The following is a 17,659-nucleotide window of genomic DNA, read 5'->3' on the forward strand; positions in this document are numbered from 1 at the left end:
TCAGCATGTGACCCTATAAGATGCATAATTCCCTTCCGCATTCATACAAGAGAATAGTCAGCAATAATGAAATATATAGTTCAAAGTTAGATTAATATGTAGTTCATATTGGTAAAATATTAAATTGTGACCCCGAGTGCATTTTGTGTACTCCGCATTGCACTGACTGCTTTGTCTTTGTCTTCTCTCCCACTTCCTGTGAATTCAGTCACCTCTTGCACTATTTGGGTACCACTGTAGTGGAAGGACCGAGGTTTCATTTAGAGCCATAATAATAAATTTGTGCTCATGAAAGGCTTTTCCCTTAACAATCCACCCGCATTAAGTCATTGCATGGATGTCTACAACCAGAAAATGAGGGTCAATCAAGAGCCCTGTTAAGGTAGAAAATGAAAGGTGAAAAGATGTCCTTTTCAGGGTGTAGGTAGGGTAAAGCATTCATAGCACTTCTTTGTCTTTCATTTTCATCCTAATTGGGCCATTGATTTGCTCTTCAACTATAATCACCATGGCTGCAGCTAGTTGATGGCATCTTTAGTGGGAAAGCGATCTGATTTTTAAAATAAACAAAACACGACATATCATGTCCAAAGAGTAGCTTAATAAAAGGATGATTAAATGAGTTCATTACTTGTTGCATTAACTGCATTTTGCACGATCAATTTTAGTTTATTTGGATTTTATAGCCTTTTAACCTTCATACATTTCTATAATTTTGTTTACACTTCGTTTAAAGAATACATTGTGCTACTCCCAGACAAAATCCTAAATGTCTGCACTGTGATGTACAGTTTTTCATGACTATTTTGTTAAGTCATTATGCCTGTTCACACTAGGCTGTTAAAAGGTAAGTTGGCAATTAAAAAAGCACAAACAAACTATCAAAAACTTTTGAAATTCCACTGAGAAAAACACTATTGGTTTACCTTGCCAAAAGTTGACTGCACCACATTGGGCTTTGCATGCAACAAAGGCCTCTATGAGGAAAAAAGCACACATTTCTCACAAGCTAGGTATTTAATGTTCACAGTCTCAGCCAAGCCATGCACACAAGGCTGCATTAGGAGTCCTCATATACTTCAATCAGCACCAGATTGTGGCATGAGTGCTTATTTGCAAGACCATTTACTGAACTGGAAATCAGATATACTGACTCCCATTCCAAAACCCCAGACTCTCTCTCTCTCTACATATAAACAACTAGTCAGCACCCCACTATGAGGAAAACACTGGACCACTCCACAATTAAAAGTGCATCCCCAACCTGGGCATTTCTGAGCATGCAACAGTCCAGATGGTGCCAACATACAAGCAGAAACTGAAGGCAGCTGAACCTATTTGAATCGCAATCCGTGGGTGGACCCAAAGGCAAATGGAAGGCTCACTCTAAATCACCACTACAGGCTGTGAGGCCTTCCAATGTGTGAGTAATGTAGGGTTTGACACCTACACATTGTCTGGTCTGATATCTCTCTCTGTGTGAGAAATTCCTCCTATCAAGAAATTCATAAATATTGTGAAATACAATGATACATACCCATTGTTTAATAATGAGCTCAGGAACCTGAAGAACATCAAGGAGATGGTACACAGGAAAGGGAATGGAGATAAATACCTCCTGATCAAAAGTCAGCTCAGCAAGGTCATTATAGCTGCCAAGCAACAGTGCATGACCAAATTAGAGAGTCAATTTTTCAGCACTGACTCCGGCTCAGTGTGGCAGTCGCTCCACTCACTAACTAGGTACAGGAAAAGGCCCTTTCAGGCATAGCCTTCCCCAGCACTTGCCAATGACCTCATCTCCTTTGACTGATTTGAGCCACAGAATCTTTCAAATGCCCCTGCAACAGCCACTAAATTGGTCAGTTTATTATGCGGCCTATACTTTGTCCTGGAACACCAGGACAACGCTGCCGCTGATATCCCGACATCCCACTGGACTCAGCACCAAGTTTGACATTTCCCTCTGAGAATGTGCCTTCCTTAGCTTAACTTTAAGTCCTCCAATTTGTGACATTGACATTTTGGGTGACTGGGACCCTAGCTGCCTGCCCCACTTACTGGGAGCATCACCACTGAACCATTATAATGATTTGCCAATATCTGCCTTTGATTATAGGATGTCTACCACCAACGATGTTAGTTCCACCTTAAACACAGGTGTATTAAAGCAGCAATAGTTAGGCTTTATAATTTATGACTTTGTTTGAATTTTGCAAAAGTACTCCACATGCTGGGTCATGCTGGGTCAACAAACAAATTTTGTACCATGGTGGAGGGAGGGGAGAAGGGGTGCTATGTCTGCTCATCTTCCTGATTTTTTTTTTCAAGTTTATTTACCACTGCTTTATCTTCTTCAACACTGCCAGTCCCAAGAGTGAGTGCATCATTAGAAATGCATGTTGCACGACCAAACCTGGTCTTTGAAGTTTCCAAAGACACCAGTCATGTTGAATTACAGGGAAATGTGTATAAAAATAACACACAAGACATGGTGCAGCCATTAAAAATGTCATCTTAGGGTTGAATATTTCACAAAACATAAGCTAGATACAGCTTCAATGAAACCTGGAATAAGCAGATACTCAATAGGCATGAGTCACTGACATAAGGCGTTTAAGGCGAAAAATCAGAGTTCAAGCGGTTAAAAAATGACTCACAAAGAGATCCTTTGGATTCTTGAAGGTAATGTTAGCTTATGATCTGCAGAACGTAAGGCAAACCTGCAATAGAACAGGCAGTAATAGCCTTGACTGTAACTAATAGATCAATGGGTTTAAACTTTTCATGGGCGTTAATAGCAATAGAAAAAAAAATTATCATCCCAGTGCACAAAATGAAAACAATATCTGTGGTGGTTTGATGCAGTTGCTGGTAAACACCAATGACCTGAAAATTACTTATACAGACGCTGAGATTTCCAGCCTCCAAAAAAAAAAAGGATGTTCTAACTGTCGGAAGCTAAGAAGCTCAGTCTCAATCAAGGCCGATAATCGCAAACCTCCTCATATCCTTTGGCTCTCTGTCTCCTTCTGTTCCAAGACGTGCTCTCCAAAATGCAGTGTGTTATTCACTCTGCTAGGTGGATGATTGACTCACAACTTCTCTGCATGAGGGAACTGCATTACACTGGGGTGAAGAAAAAGGCAGAAACCTTGCACACCCAGGCAGCCATCTGCTCAAAAAAAAAAAAAAAAAAAAAAACTTTCTTCTGAGCGATGGTGCCAGTCCATCATGACTCAAGCTGTCCATCACCTCAACAACTTCTTCCCAAGAGGTGTCCCCATAGTTAACCAGATCTCCTAAGACTCCCACTAATCCTCCATGCACCCACAACATCTTCAACCCCCCATTTTCTTCTATGAAACTGTCTTTAGATATTATATTATTTATTACCCAATCCATATTTGCACTGTCTGCCAAACACTGTAAGTCCAGTTGTTTTACATATTTTAGAATTGTTTATTTTATGCACTGTAACTGTGTCAAGATATGCAGCTCCAAGGTACTTCTAGCCACTAGCCATATCCCCTCTATAGCAATAACTCTACATTATGCCATGCTGCCTCGGTATCCATAGTGCCTGAATGTGGAATGTCTATTTATTATAGAGTGAGTCTTATTGCCTGTTGTACATCTTACACTATCAATTTGTACTGTATGTGAAATCCCATTGTCCGTGTTGTTGATTTGTCTGCAAAACACTCCTGCCAAAATGAATTCCTGTGTGTTTGTTGTCCTTGGTTGATGAAATGATTCAGATTCTGAGTGAGCAACACATTTACTTGAGAGAATGTGGTTTGTGCTATCCCTCACTTCACCTCCCGGTGGCTGGGAAAAAACAAACAAACAAACAAAAAACAGAGTTTGAATTTGACATAGCTCCTCTGGGGATAGCACCAAAGCTGAACTGCACTGGAATTTTTTGGCAAGAGTTCAGTGAAAAGGTGGTTCTTGCCCAAGCACTACATCTGTAGCCGGTTTGATTAGGGGGGAAAAAATTGTGTGAACATAACCAGACAAAGAATACCATTCATAGATAAAGAAAAAAATATGTATCAGTTTATTTTGAAATTTGCCACTTGCGTGTGATTTTTTTTTTTTTTTTTGAAGTTACAGTAGTTAGTTGCTGCAAACCTGCCTTGTCAGCTTTATAAAAAGTCATTTAAATGTAGAAAGTCAGTTAAAGTGTAAAGTTACATGCTCAGGGATTAACCCAGCAACCAGTTTAATGTACAGATGGATTTCACATATGATGTGACTTTATTTTCATATTATTTATATTATATATTTATATTTATATTCCATGCTTCAGTGGAGAGAAAAAGCTAATTGATGAAAATGATGCAAGGGTCATTCGACTGATGGTGCAGATTCATATCTTTTTGGTTATGCCACTCCTAGTTAAATGACTCCTGTAGGCTATTTTGGCAAACCAGCAGTTTTTCACTGCTACAAGCTATGGTGTGAGTGCATCTTTGTGGAGCAACACCAGTTATACCATTTTATTATTATTATTATTATTATTATTATTATTATTATTTTAAATCTTTTTTTTTTTTTTTTTATTCCTTTGCCATTACATTATTTCACTCACTGTATCAGAGCGGAATTGGCATTCACTTCCACATCCAATTAATCAGGTGTGTTTACTGAAGTGGCCAGAAGGTCTTGCACACACTGACTGAGTTCAAACAAAGCCAAACACAACTCTAGTCCGCCACACAAAGAGCAAACTGCATCATCAGCCCATTCTAGTGGAACCTGCTAGCTGGCAGTAAATTTTCCCTCTTAAGTATTCCCTCATTCATCACGGCGCTCCGTAATTAGTTGGCAGGTTGGGGAATTCCTCAGCTGAGGAGCCAACACATTCAATCTTCCACTTTAGTCCAAGTGATACCTAATGTCCACCCACATCTCTCTCACCACATCAGGAGAGAGATGAAGCTTATGGATGCTTTGGCAGATTTTTCAAAAATGTCTGTGTGACAGTGCCAGTAATGACAAAACATGCAAAAACAAGGAAATGTTAAAGGATAATTCTGCATATTTTCATCCCGGTCCTATTTCTGCTAGTTGCTGCCATCATGATGATTGATTGGGTTCAAAACCTGAGGCATGGCATCCAATACATTCTCATGGGCCAAAGCAAACTCCAACAGCTGAATGCAAAAAAGCAATTAAACCACATCCCTTCAATGCAATAACAGGTATGTTATTTTAACTAGCATGAGATAGTTGGCAAATAGACTGTTTAAGCACACTAATGCTGTGTACATGTCATATTGGACGTTCTGTAAATATGAACAGCCCACTGGGAGAACCTGTTCTTGTAAACCTCTTATTGATAATGACAAGAAGAACATGTGGGGATTTGTTTCGGGCTCCTTTCCCACCTGGTGTCACAAATTGTGGAAGTATGTCAACACAAGAGGTAAACATTGCAGGGAATCCACCGACGTGGGTAGTCCAAGGTATTAAAAAACGAAATTACCAGGTATTTTCACTCTAAGGCAATGTACCACACACAAATTAAAAGGAAGCTACATCTGCTGCAGTTCATTAACGGTTGATTTTAAATTCGTAAATGCATAAAATGAATTTGCATGTGGCCGTTAAAAAATTAAGAATATTTTTTTAGCTGGAGCAATTAGAGGTGAATGCAGCAGAGGATCAGCAGCAAGCGAAGAGCACAAGGAAGTGTATGAAAAAATTGAGTGAATGTACTATTAGAAGTGAAATGTTGTGATAATTTTTCAATCACAGCTATTTACTGATGTGCAATTGCAGTGTGAGTGTTACTGAGTTTAAAAGACATGTTTTAATTGCTTTTTGGATTGAACTGTTAGAGCCTGTGTTAGCCCTTGAGTGTGTATTAGACAGCAGCACCCTTGGCAAACTTAAGCCAAGTTCTACTGGCATGATGCAAAAACTAGGAAAATAAGGCCCAGGTTGATGAAGCAAAATATAGAGATTAATCATGAATACAAACATTAAAAAAAAAAAACAAAAAAAAAAAAACAGAAATATAAAACAATACCAGCAAGCAAAAGAACAAAAGCCAAAGGAGCAAATCAGCTTCACTCAACAAATTCTTCTCCTATCTAAATATATCAATCAATAAATAAACAGGCATGATTGGATCAATCCAGGCCCCAAGGGGGGAAAAAATGATATTAAAAGAATTTTAAAAATAATTGGTTGGTCGTGGTTTTGGTTGGTCAACAATTATGGACCCAGTAGTTTTTTTTTTTTTTTTTTTTTTTTTTTTTTTTTAATTGCTGAGGCTGATATGAGGTCTGACATTGCAGTGTGTTTAAAAGCACTTTAATGTTATATTCAGGATATTCAAAAATCTCAATTTCTGGAATATGAAAAGCTTTAATATGGGATAAGTCGCCGTTACATTCTGGCATGCAGACAGTACATCCTGACCCATACATTGTTGGTGTTGTTAGTGCTCCTTCCATGGAGTCAAAAAATTACACCACTAACGAATACAGTAAATGAACATTGCACAGTTCGCATATATTGCATGAAAAACATGGTTGCTCATCATTCCATGTGACCACTCATTTTCAGGATATTGATGGTCCTGTAAACAGATTCACAGAGTTTTTTTTTTTTATTCATTCATTTTTTTTTTAAATTAGTGGATTATTAGACTTAGAATTTAATAGCTGGAAATGGTGTAGTAAAACAAATATTTCAAGACAGTCGATTCATCCAAAATACAGATGACAACAAACATACTATGTTTCTTAAATATGGAGGAGTGAATAATTATATATATATCTATATATGAAAAAAGAAAGGTGTCAAGGGACAGCCTGAGGTGCAGGGGGTGGTGCTGAATAGTACATGTGAAGGATGGTAATTATTTAAGAGCACTTTTCAAGACACTGTATTTTCCACCATAACTATTGACTGCTCTGTTTTGGTTGCTCTAAATAAAGAAATGTTCATTATCTTCCCTCAGAAATCCACAGGGAAGTATTGATAAAAGCCCTGTTGTGCTGGCGAGTGAGCAATGCTGTCTTCTCGCTGGGCATAAATACAGTATTGATTAGCCATTCTACAGAGCTTTCGCTGTCATTTTTCTAGCCCGTTCGCCGTGAAGGATTGGTGGACAGTAATCACTCCGCATCCAGCAGGCAGTAATGTCCACCATCAGAGATAGGCCAGTATGGTGCTCGATAAATCATACTCATACACTAACACCAGATCCACCTGTCACCATGAAGGATTTAGCAAGTAGAGCGTAGAAATACTGCCTTTGTTATTTGTTGGTCTCAAAATCAGGTCAGGGAGTGGTTTTGTTTGGTTTGTTTTTTTTGTTTTTGTTTTTTTTTTTCACTTGTTTACCATCTATCCACTGAGTTATCATAGCTCTGCCAAATCTTGTGAGTTTTCAAGCGATTTCATATTCAAGCTACAAGTCCAGCCGTTGCAGCAGTCCATACAATTGTATTATCAAACATTCTCACAAGTCTGGCAGATTTGTAAGGCTAGACACTGTCTGCTGGGACTGGAAGATTTTTTTTTTTTTTTTCCTGGAAAGGATCCTGCACCTCCTGGAAAGGGTGGAAACGGGCACGAGAAGTTGTGGAACGTGTAAATTGGGTCTGTGTCACGACTGAAACCAAGTGGGAGAAAAAAACCTCGGCCTGCTCATCTCGAAAAGGGGATGCAAGCAATCACATGAATAAATTATACACCGCTGGGACCTGGAAACTGGCTTTCAGGAAGGGAACCAGACAATTGTCAGAGGTAGAATCAATGCGTTTTTGTCACATAACTTTCACATTTGCTTGAAACGCCTTATAGCTCAACATGTTTGAGAGCTGATGAACTGGAGATATAGGGTATTATGATATGATTCAGTTGAAGTGTTTGTTAAATGTGAGCTGTTAAAAAAAAATGGAAACCTCAGCAGGTTTGAAAAAAAAAAAAGGTAGAATCTGAAAGCCACCACCAACACCTTTTTACCATCTCATATAGGAAGTTGTTTTTATAGATGGATGATAAGCAAGGATTAGTGGGTTGCTATGCCAATCATTATTTTCCAGTTATTGCTCAAGCTGCAAGACAATGCGGCTTACGATAAGACCAGAAAAGAAGTCGGTGCAGAAAAGGAGAAGGCCAAACGGAGACACAAAACTGAGTCCAAATTTAAGAATGAGATGAAGTCCATGAATAGAAACTGTCATTCATGATTGTTTTAGTTCTAGCAAGCAATTAGCAAAGTAATTACATAAACTCGGTCTGAAATTTGACATATTCTGTGGAAAAAATAGTCACATAGATGAACCTTCACTACACTACTGATGTGGTGAGAGAGATGCACTACTTACATTGCAATACTATTTACATAGATTAAAGCAGGTAAAAGCCCTGGACCAGACAGTATTAGTGGCCGGGTTCTTCCAGATCCTGTGGTGTACCACAGCGTGACATTTTCCAGTTCATCTTTGTTACTCCACCTCCTGAAATATGGAAACATGCCAGCTTTGTTCGTGTGGCAAAAAATAAGAGCCTCAGAGTCTTAATGGCATCAGAGCAGTCGATAGAGGTGTTGAGGATGCAGCACTCACCGTTTTACATTTTTTATTTCAGCATAATGGAAACCCCCCCCCCAAATCCCATGCAACACTCTGATTTTTATTTATTTATTTATCCATTCATTTATTTATTTTTCATCAGCTCTTCACACCATCCAGCTATATCTACTTTCTGAGAAACTTCTTTTCTTTTTCCATACAGACTTAAATCTCTGTGCCTGGATGGTGGACTTCTTAACAAATAGGTCACAGTGTGTCAGAGTTAATGGTGTGTTATCCTCCAAATTATATTCCTCCAAAGGTTCTCCTCTGGGGTGTGTTCTTTTTCCCCGTTCTTTTCATCTTGTACACAAATGACTGTAGATGAATGTGCGATAATGGGATTTTTTTTTTTTTTTTTTTTAATTTGCTAATGATTCAGCCATTATCGGTCTTTTAAACGAGGATGAGAGTGAGCGTTGTCCTGTGGTAGATGATTTTGTGCCTTGGTGTGAGGAGCTCCAGCTCAAGATAAAACATGAATATTGGCTTTATAAGGTTACAGTCTTGTATCACCTACACCAAGATCGAGGGTAATTGACATTGTGTCTGATGATAAATATCTGGGCACTGTCACTGATAATAAGCTGTGTCTAGACACAACACAGAGTATTTGCAAGAAGGTCCAGCTCCATTTCCTCTTTTTGATGAAGACCTGTGCATAGACTTGGTTTTATTGGATCTATTCTTACTGAGAAAACCAAGAACTGTCACCAGACCAACAGGAAGCTTTTTGAGGAATCAAGAACCCTCACGCCTGTTTCCACCAGGGAAACCAGCCCTGTTTTTTGCCCTGAGTGCTGAGTTTCTGATACTCAAAATTGTCTCTGAAACTAAAGTATTACTGTCCAAGTTCCTGTTGGGGTTGAATTTTAGCTCTGTAAAAAAGTATCACATTATTCACACCACAGTTATTAAAAGATTGTTATTAAAGGATTGTTATATCAAGAGATCTTTTGGGACAGTATGTGAAAGAAAAACTGATCATGCATCTCTGTTTGCGACCGCACACCACTTTACTTCTCTGTTACGTAGAAGCAGTTGAGCCTCTTTTCGGCTCTTGCTTTTCTAGCATCCTCAATCTTTTCATCATCAGGGGACCTTTGCTGATCATTTTCGACCAGCAAAGGTCCCCTCTCCAAAGCCAAATCCAACATCACAGCAGCGCAGCACAGCAGAGAACCATGAACATGATGACGGCTCCGATATCCTCAGTGTTTACTGCTCTGTTGTTGCCACTCACATGGAGAGTGACTGGACACCTCCTGATTTGCATTAAGTCTGCTGTTCTCAGTGTGGTCGATTGATTGATTGATTGATTGGTAGACACTAATATATTACATACATAAATAGATGATATATGCAGCCTCACTAGGAGGCAGTTTGTCAAAAGGATAAACACAATAAAGCCTGAAAGCTCATTTCCACTGTGGTCCTCAGCAGAAACACAAGCACAGAAGCGTTCAGCGTCCTCACTTTGCCCCAGCTGCCCTCTTCCAAGAGCAAGACCCAGGAATTTTAACCACGGGCGTTTTGGTGGAAAAAGGGGCAAGAGCTGGTTCAAGATGGGCAACAAAATGATTGAGGTGCAACAAGCTGAGCTTCAGGACATTCACCTGAAGCGAGTCTTCAAAAAACCTAATTTGATCATTGAATGTCCTGGTAATCCACTCCAGAAAGACTTCAACCTCCTTCCTTCAGGCTGCAGAATTAAAATGCCAATAAGACACGGTGCGCCAGAGTGTCTGTTGTACCAGCCGCAGTTGAAAGGCTCAACTCCTGGTAAACACATAAATGTGCATTTCTGTCAAGCACCTTATTATGCACGGCACTCAATTTCATCTCCTGCGTCTTATTCTTTACTTTTTTTTCAGCTGTGAGCATCGATCTTCTGTTTAATCTCATTTCAGCTCTTTGAGCTTTATTTGTTTATTGTTATTTGTGATGTTCTTATCATTTCATGTAACCTTGTACTTGAATTCTTGTTTGTGTTTTGTGACCTTGCAGCAGGCTGCAAAACAATTTCCTTTGGAATTACAAGGCGGGACATAAGTAAGATAATTCTGTTGAATACAGCAATTGTCATTTTAGTTTTCTAATCAATCTGAAAACACAGTGAGACTTAATTTTGCTTTGTAATTGCTGGGGTTTCATCCAGGTTGGGAGTGTGCACACGCTGGGATAACGTGAGGCTCAGATACTTTGGACATTTTAAGTTTGGATTAGCAAGCATGATAGCAAATTATTATTATTATTATTATTATTATTATTATTATTATTATTATTAAGCTTATTATTATAGCTGTTGTTACTGTTATTATTATGATTATTGTTATTGTTGATGATGATGATGATGATGATGATGATGATAATAATGCCAATAATATTAATAATTATGATAATAATGATATACTGCAGACCCATTTCCATTCATTATGCACTTCTAATTTGACATTTGGTGCTGATAAGTTTTTTGGAAAGCATTAGCTAAAATATGAGGTATGGCTGTCACTGGGTCAATACGGCCATGTCTTACAGTATATTCACGTTGTTATACACTTCAGCTGCAACCTCAAGCTCCATAAACTACTCCTCCTTTCATCCACTCCCCCCTCATTTCTCTGTTGCCCAGACAGTAATCTTCATGTCGCCATGTTGCCTGCTATGCCGGTCAGGCAGAAGATGAGAGAAGCTGCTTAAAATATCCCCTGATGTCGGCTCCGGAGGAAGATTCACAGGTAGCTTATATCCTCTCTACATCCAGGATGTGTCACTTTCAAATTGTCTGTGTCTAGTTCAGGTTATCACACGATTACCTTTCTTTTATACACATTTTTAAGATTTTCAAAATAAATAAATATGTGTTTTGCTGCTCTGTCATCAAATGATATAAAATAATAGCAATTTAACATATGGCCTCTTTATGGAAGCTTTTATATTTGCTGTTTTCGCTCCAGTTTCCTCCCACAATCCCAACATATGCAGCTCAAGTGAATTGCCCATAGGTGGGAATGTATGCGAGTGTGTTTCTCTGGGTGTTCGACCTGTGATGGACTGGCGACCTGTCCAAGGTGTTTATTCTCGGTGACCCTGAATAAAAATAAGTGCGGATGAAAAATGGATGGATGGATAGATGCAGTAAACACTTTTGCTGTGTTCGGATCCAGTCACCACTCATATTTGATGATAAATGAATATGGAGTATGTTTCCACTGCACGGTACTGCATATTGATTTTGTGTATGTAAAAAACAAGAAAGAAAATGCCAGCATGCATACTTCATTGGCAAGAGTTTCCGAGAATGTATGAGTAAGTTACTGAGATACCCCATCATGCATTGCTGCTGCGTAACCTTTGTTGTGTCATTTTCCGCGGTGTAACGGGGATTGATGCTGATGGTGGTCCAATTTCAAAGGGCTACAAATGTACGTAGATTTATTTCACCTGGTGTGTTTACTTTATGATGCTGTTACAGTGGTTGTAGAGCGGAGACTTTGACAGCAGCAAATAATTCCTATGGACAGATCTACAACAGCAGCACTAACGGAGCAAGTCAAATAACATGCCGGCAGTCACCTATAGCCACATGGCTGGCTAGTTACTTCATAATTATCATTATTTCCTCACAAGATCATTTTTAAATTCATGCATATCTGGAGCAGTGACTGCTTACAGAAGATTTATCTTTGTGCTGTATTTACAGTAACCGCAGCACAGTAAATAATAAGCATCACGGTTAAAAAGTAGGAGAGGTTTGTTTATAGGCCTACTGCTGTTGAGTTAGTAGCTGATGAATGGGTGTTTTATTTTAATGGTGAACAAATAACAGATGAAAAACACATTGCCCCCAAATACAAAATCACCATTACATTCCTTTAATGCCACTGCTGTATAAGGCCTTATAGTATGTCTATGGTACACTTGAGCTTACAGTGACCTTATTGTATTGATGGTACTTTTATTTCCTGTGATGTCATTATAATATTTCTATAGGGATTTTATTGCTAATGATATTTGTATAGTATTTTTCTAATATGTACTCTAGGATTGCTATAGCTGTTGTTCAAAGGGTAAAGAAGAAATGTATTTTACCAGAAACAGATACCAATGACATATACATCATTTACAGTGTGATATACTAATACAGCCAAAATAACAAATGATTATAGATAGATAGATAGATAGACAGTCCTGCTGTCCCAAACACATGGATGTACTGAAAAGAGCATAGAGGTTACTGTCTGTTGCTGGTGAAAAATAAGGACACAAATGCAATACTTGCTGATTTTTAAATAATCAAACTTTGATAGAACTGAAAACACCTTTTTTGCTGAAATGCTACAAATGCATCAAGTACCTTGATGCACGACTGACTTCATTGCTTGGGTGTGTCATATCTTTACAACAGCACAGATAATATTTTATAACAAGATGAGGTCCCTTATGTTTGTATCTGGAGTCATCAGCTCCCTGCCTCATTCCATTTCACAAATGAATGAGTGTTAGCTACCTTAAACTAAAAAAAAAAACACACATACACATCTTGCCAAAAATAGGGGGGATTAACGGATATTTATTCAATTACTGAGAGCCACAACATGTTGTATAATCTAATGTCATTAAGTCATGTAAACCAGAATAATGCCTTTCCTGAAATAATTATCTTTGTGTAAAGTACTTCTCATGTGTGGTTTTGATAGGATTAGATAAAAAAAAAAGGAAAAAAAAGGGGGGTGGGGGGGGTGGGGACTTAAATAAAATAAATACTTCAATAAATAAAGTCAAAAATAACTTGACTGGGATGAATCAGCCAAGTAAATGAATGGCATTCCTCTCTGTTCTGTATCTGGATGTTCTGGATGTGATGTAGTCGATGTTTGAGCAGATTCTATTGGAGTTAAAAGATGTCTCAACTTTTCCCTTGCTAAGGTCACTTTGTCATTTAAGCATTCAAGGTGAAGAAAGGCTCTGTGGGATGTCATCCTTTCAGAGCCTAGGGGGAATTTCCCACATAGACCTAATGAAATGAACGATTGAATGCCAGAATAAATAGCTAAAAGGATCCTGGAATGCAATGTTCAATCTTAAATTAAAAGTGAGTGCAATCTCCTCCATTATGGGTGGCAAACACAATGTATTCATAAAAAAATGTTGGAAGTTTCTTTCAGTGACATTCATATAAAACACAAATGCATTGTAATGGAAGCTGTATGACAAGCTTTTACATACAGAGGGTGCATTTGAAAGGTGTGTGGGTGGCAGGCATCGACCTTGCATCACAGGAAGATGAGAACTGGTAGGGACTCGGTGTCTTGCTCAAGGACACCTCGGATGGGTGGATGCTTTCTCACATACGGGCTTTGTATTAATTTTTCCTCAGCCTGACGGTGCCTCATCCCTATTTTCTAAAGATACTCTAAGTCATTCTAAAGGGTCTAAACTACCTGCAGTATTAATCAAAGACAGGGCTGAGGGAACCTAGGACTGGGGGAACACAGGGTTGATTGAACATAGGGTCTAGTTTAGATAGGAATTATAGGAGCTGAGGGGACATAGAACTGCAAACGTAAGGCCTAATTTAGGTAGAAAATACATTCCTAGGAACTAAGACTGGAGAAACATAGGACCTAATTTAGATAGGAATTCAGTTGTTAGGAACTGAGGGGACATAGAACTACGGGAACATAGTACTGAGGGGACACAGGGCCTAATTTAGATAGAAAGTAAATTCCTAGGAACTGAGATGACATAGGACTGAGGGAACACAGGGCCTAATTTAGATAGAAAATAAATTCCTAGGAACTGAGAGGACATAGGACTGAAGAAACACAGGACCTAATTTAGACCGGAATCTAGTTCTTAGGAACTCAGTTGGTACAGCATGGAGGGAACACTCTGCTTAATTTAGGTAAGAATTCATTTTGTAGGAAATGAAGGAACACAGGGCCAAATTTAGACAGAAATTCAGTTTTTTACGAACTGAGAGTACATTGGTAGCAGTAAGGGAACATAGGGCCTAATTTGGATAGGAAGTCATTTCCTATGAACCAGAAATGGCCTCTTCAAATAAGAAAGAAGAGAAATGGCCAATGGAATAGCAATTAATTCTAATTCCTTAAGGCCTGTCAAAAAAGTTCTTTGAGGAGCCAGAAATGGTTCTACTAAGAACTTACCTAAAAGAAAGAAAGAAAATACTAACCTAAAAGAAGCTAAAGGAACCTTTCTGAAGATTATTTTTGGTGGATCCAATTGCTTCACTGAAGAACCATTTTTTTTCTGTGAGTAGGAACTGAACCCCGTTTGGTGCTTTGGTCACTCGACTCACTAACCCAACCTGGTATCTGGACAAAAATGGTGATTTGAACAAAAATTGTGTGCACGTTAAAGTTCATTGAAACCATGTACAGTAGAATCATGAACAAGGTTTTCCATACAGGGTGCACTTTTTGCACAATGTGGAAAGTATTCACAGTGTACCCTCTCATGTTATGTGTGTATTTTTCGTGGCATTACCCTCGGCTCCTGTTGTATTATCCCTGCTTTGTGTTGGGCCTGGTGTGCAGTGGTGAATCAGCAGGGAGCTTTTGCCTTTTGTGACATCAGCCTGTGCCGCCCCATCTTGCAGTAAAATCCTTGGGTTTAGTTTGCTTTTTAAAGCCCTGATCTGGGATTTTTTTGTATGCGTAAATTGTATGAACACTCATGCATACTTTTGACATGCAGTGCATAGAAGCAGAAAAGTTTTATATAACTGTCTTGTCCTGTTTTAAATGAAAGTAAAGGTCAAGTGCAAGCCAATGTGCACACACAATAAAAAAGCATAATCCATTAACATCTTCAAACTCCTCAAAAAAATGGAATTAGGTGCAGTCATTTCTTCCAGCAATATACTCCTAGCTATTGCATCCAGGGCTTATTCATTAACCTTTATCATTGGAAAATGTCGAGTTATAAATATTTTTGGTTAATTTGTTTGCATTTGGATTACAGATTGGGCTTTTACAAGGGGGGAACAGAGGAGAGTGAACCTCATCCTGCTGAAATCACACATCCACAGCTCAGTACTGCCTGTAAGCCTCTTTCAGGTTTGCTGGCATATCCCTACTCGCTGCCTGATTGGGTACACGAACGTTTGCGTGAGATAATTCATGGTCTTAAGTGATTACGTTACAAACATTGCCGTCATCTTGCATTGCTTTTGACTGCCGCTGCTCTCTTCTGCTCGGCGGTTGACATTTCTTATCCTGCTCTTTTATGACTTCATTGCTTGATTATAATAAATGTTGCAGTCACCACGACAGTTAGCTTAAGCACCAAGCATCTCGACCATGAGGAGGCCACATTAAAATAAAACACAGCAAGGACCTCAGCTCAAAATCTCACAATGACTTCTAAATGGCTAGCACTGAACAATTTCCTGACCTGCCCTGTGTTTACAAAACCCATCATTTAGCAGATAGCTAATTTATGACTGACTCAGGGTCATTGGTTATTTAAGTACAGCTACCCACGCTACACTTCTCCACCAGGCACTTTCCTCTTTGGCGAGTCGATTAACCTCTCTTGCAGCAAGTGGATGTGGATAGGACTCTGCCTGGGTTATGGGGCTAACACAAAGTGGCTCTTCCTTCCTCTGCAGTGACTGAAAGGCCCAGAGGTCAAAACTGCCCCCTCAGTGCCCAAGCCAGCCGGCTGATCTTTATTCAAAGCTAGAGCAAGCACATAACTCACCAAGATAACACCCTCCCCTGCTCTATCATAGCGCACTGGGTACCAGGGCATACTCTACTTTAAATATTCACCATGGCTGTGATGCAAAACCTGCTAAGCATGCAACCACATTTGAGGCATATTTCACAGCGAACAGTAGAAAAAAAAGTAATGTTTTGCTGATGTCTTTGTTTCACAAGCGGAAATAAAGCAAAGCAAATTTGTCACAAATTTAGGTCCTATTCATGGAAACTAAAGAGTTAGAAGTACCAACAAAGGCAAGCATTTGATTGGAGGGGTAATAGCTTACAGTTAGCTGCTCAAAACTGTGAGTAGTTACCAGGGAACAAATGAGGAACAAATGAGGCATGAACTACAAGCAAACCGTTTGTTAAGGGGCAGTACTAGAGTAAGTCCTAATCACATTTGAGCGCACCTAATGATTGGTTAATTGAGAAACAACTGTTAGATATTATGTTAATGAACTAATATGTAATTAACTGTTCATGAGTATCTGTGAATTCTTATAATGAATCCGTTACTTAATGCATAGTTCTTGATTATCTCTCAACAATGTGTTTGTATTTTTGTCTCCTCAAGTAAAGCAGTGCACCATACATAACAGTATTGTTATTGAGAACTGAATCATGACCTGTTCATTACTTACCAAGTTTGTCTCCGCTAGAGTGGGGTGTTATACTGAGGTAGATAGTGAAGTAGTAAAGGTAAGTGTGGTGCATCACTTCACTTAGGGGGAGGAAAGGGAGACTTGGTAAATAATAGACTCATGAAGTAATCAGAATCAGAATCAGCTTTATTGGCCAACTATGCGTTCACATACAAGGAATTTGACTCCGGTAAACTTTAAACTCTCAGTGCAAATAGAAAAGTGAACAGTGCAAATTGACATAAATTAAATAAAAAAAAATAGAAAACAGAAGGGGTGAGAAAAAATAAACAAGTACACAGACAACCGCTATAACAACTACTAACAACTATGTAATGGTTCAGTACTCAGTAACAAGGTATGATGCACCGCTTTATTGGACACAAACTTGGTAATGAATAAGTACTGATTCACTGCTGAACAACAATTTCAACAGTTCAACAGCAGTGTTTTATGTAACTTACTATGTTACTAGGTAAGCATCTCTGTGTTTATCACACCTAAGAACAGTAATTGCCTATCAAAGAATTGATTGCAACAAGCATCCCTCTCATATCAGTAACACCTTCGTGTCAAACTTAAAAAAGAACAAATGTGAAGTTACAGTTAGGCAGAATTAATAGCTGGCAAAAGCAGTCGCCCTCCCCTTTGCTCCGCAATCATGTTTTTGTAAATTTTTATT

General features: G+C 38.8%; 1 protein-coding gene across 1 annotated transcript in view; it reads right to left on the reverse strand.

Moving 5' to 3' along the window:
- The window catches only part of opcml (opioid binding protein/cell adhesion molecule-like), a 297,742-nt gene that overhangs the window by 203,770 nt on the left and 76,313 nt on the right, over positions 1–17,659 (reverse strand). The window lies entirely within an intron of this gene.

Source organism: Myripristis murdjan, chromosome 14, assembly GCF_902150065.1.
Source record: "Myripristis murdjan chromosome 14, fMyrMur1.1, whole genome shotgun sequence".
In the NCBI taxonomy this organism is placed as follows: Eukaryota; Metazoa; Chordata; class Actinopteri; order Holocentriformes; family Holocentridae; genus Myripristis; species Myripristis murdjan.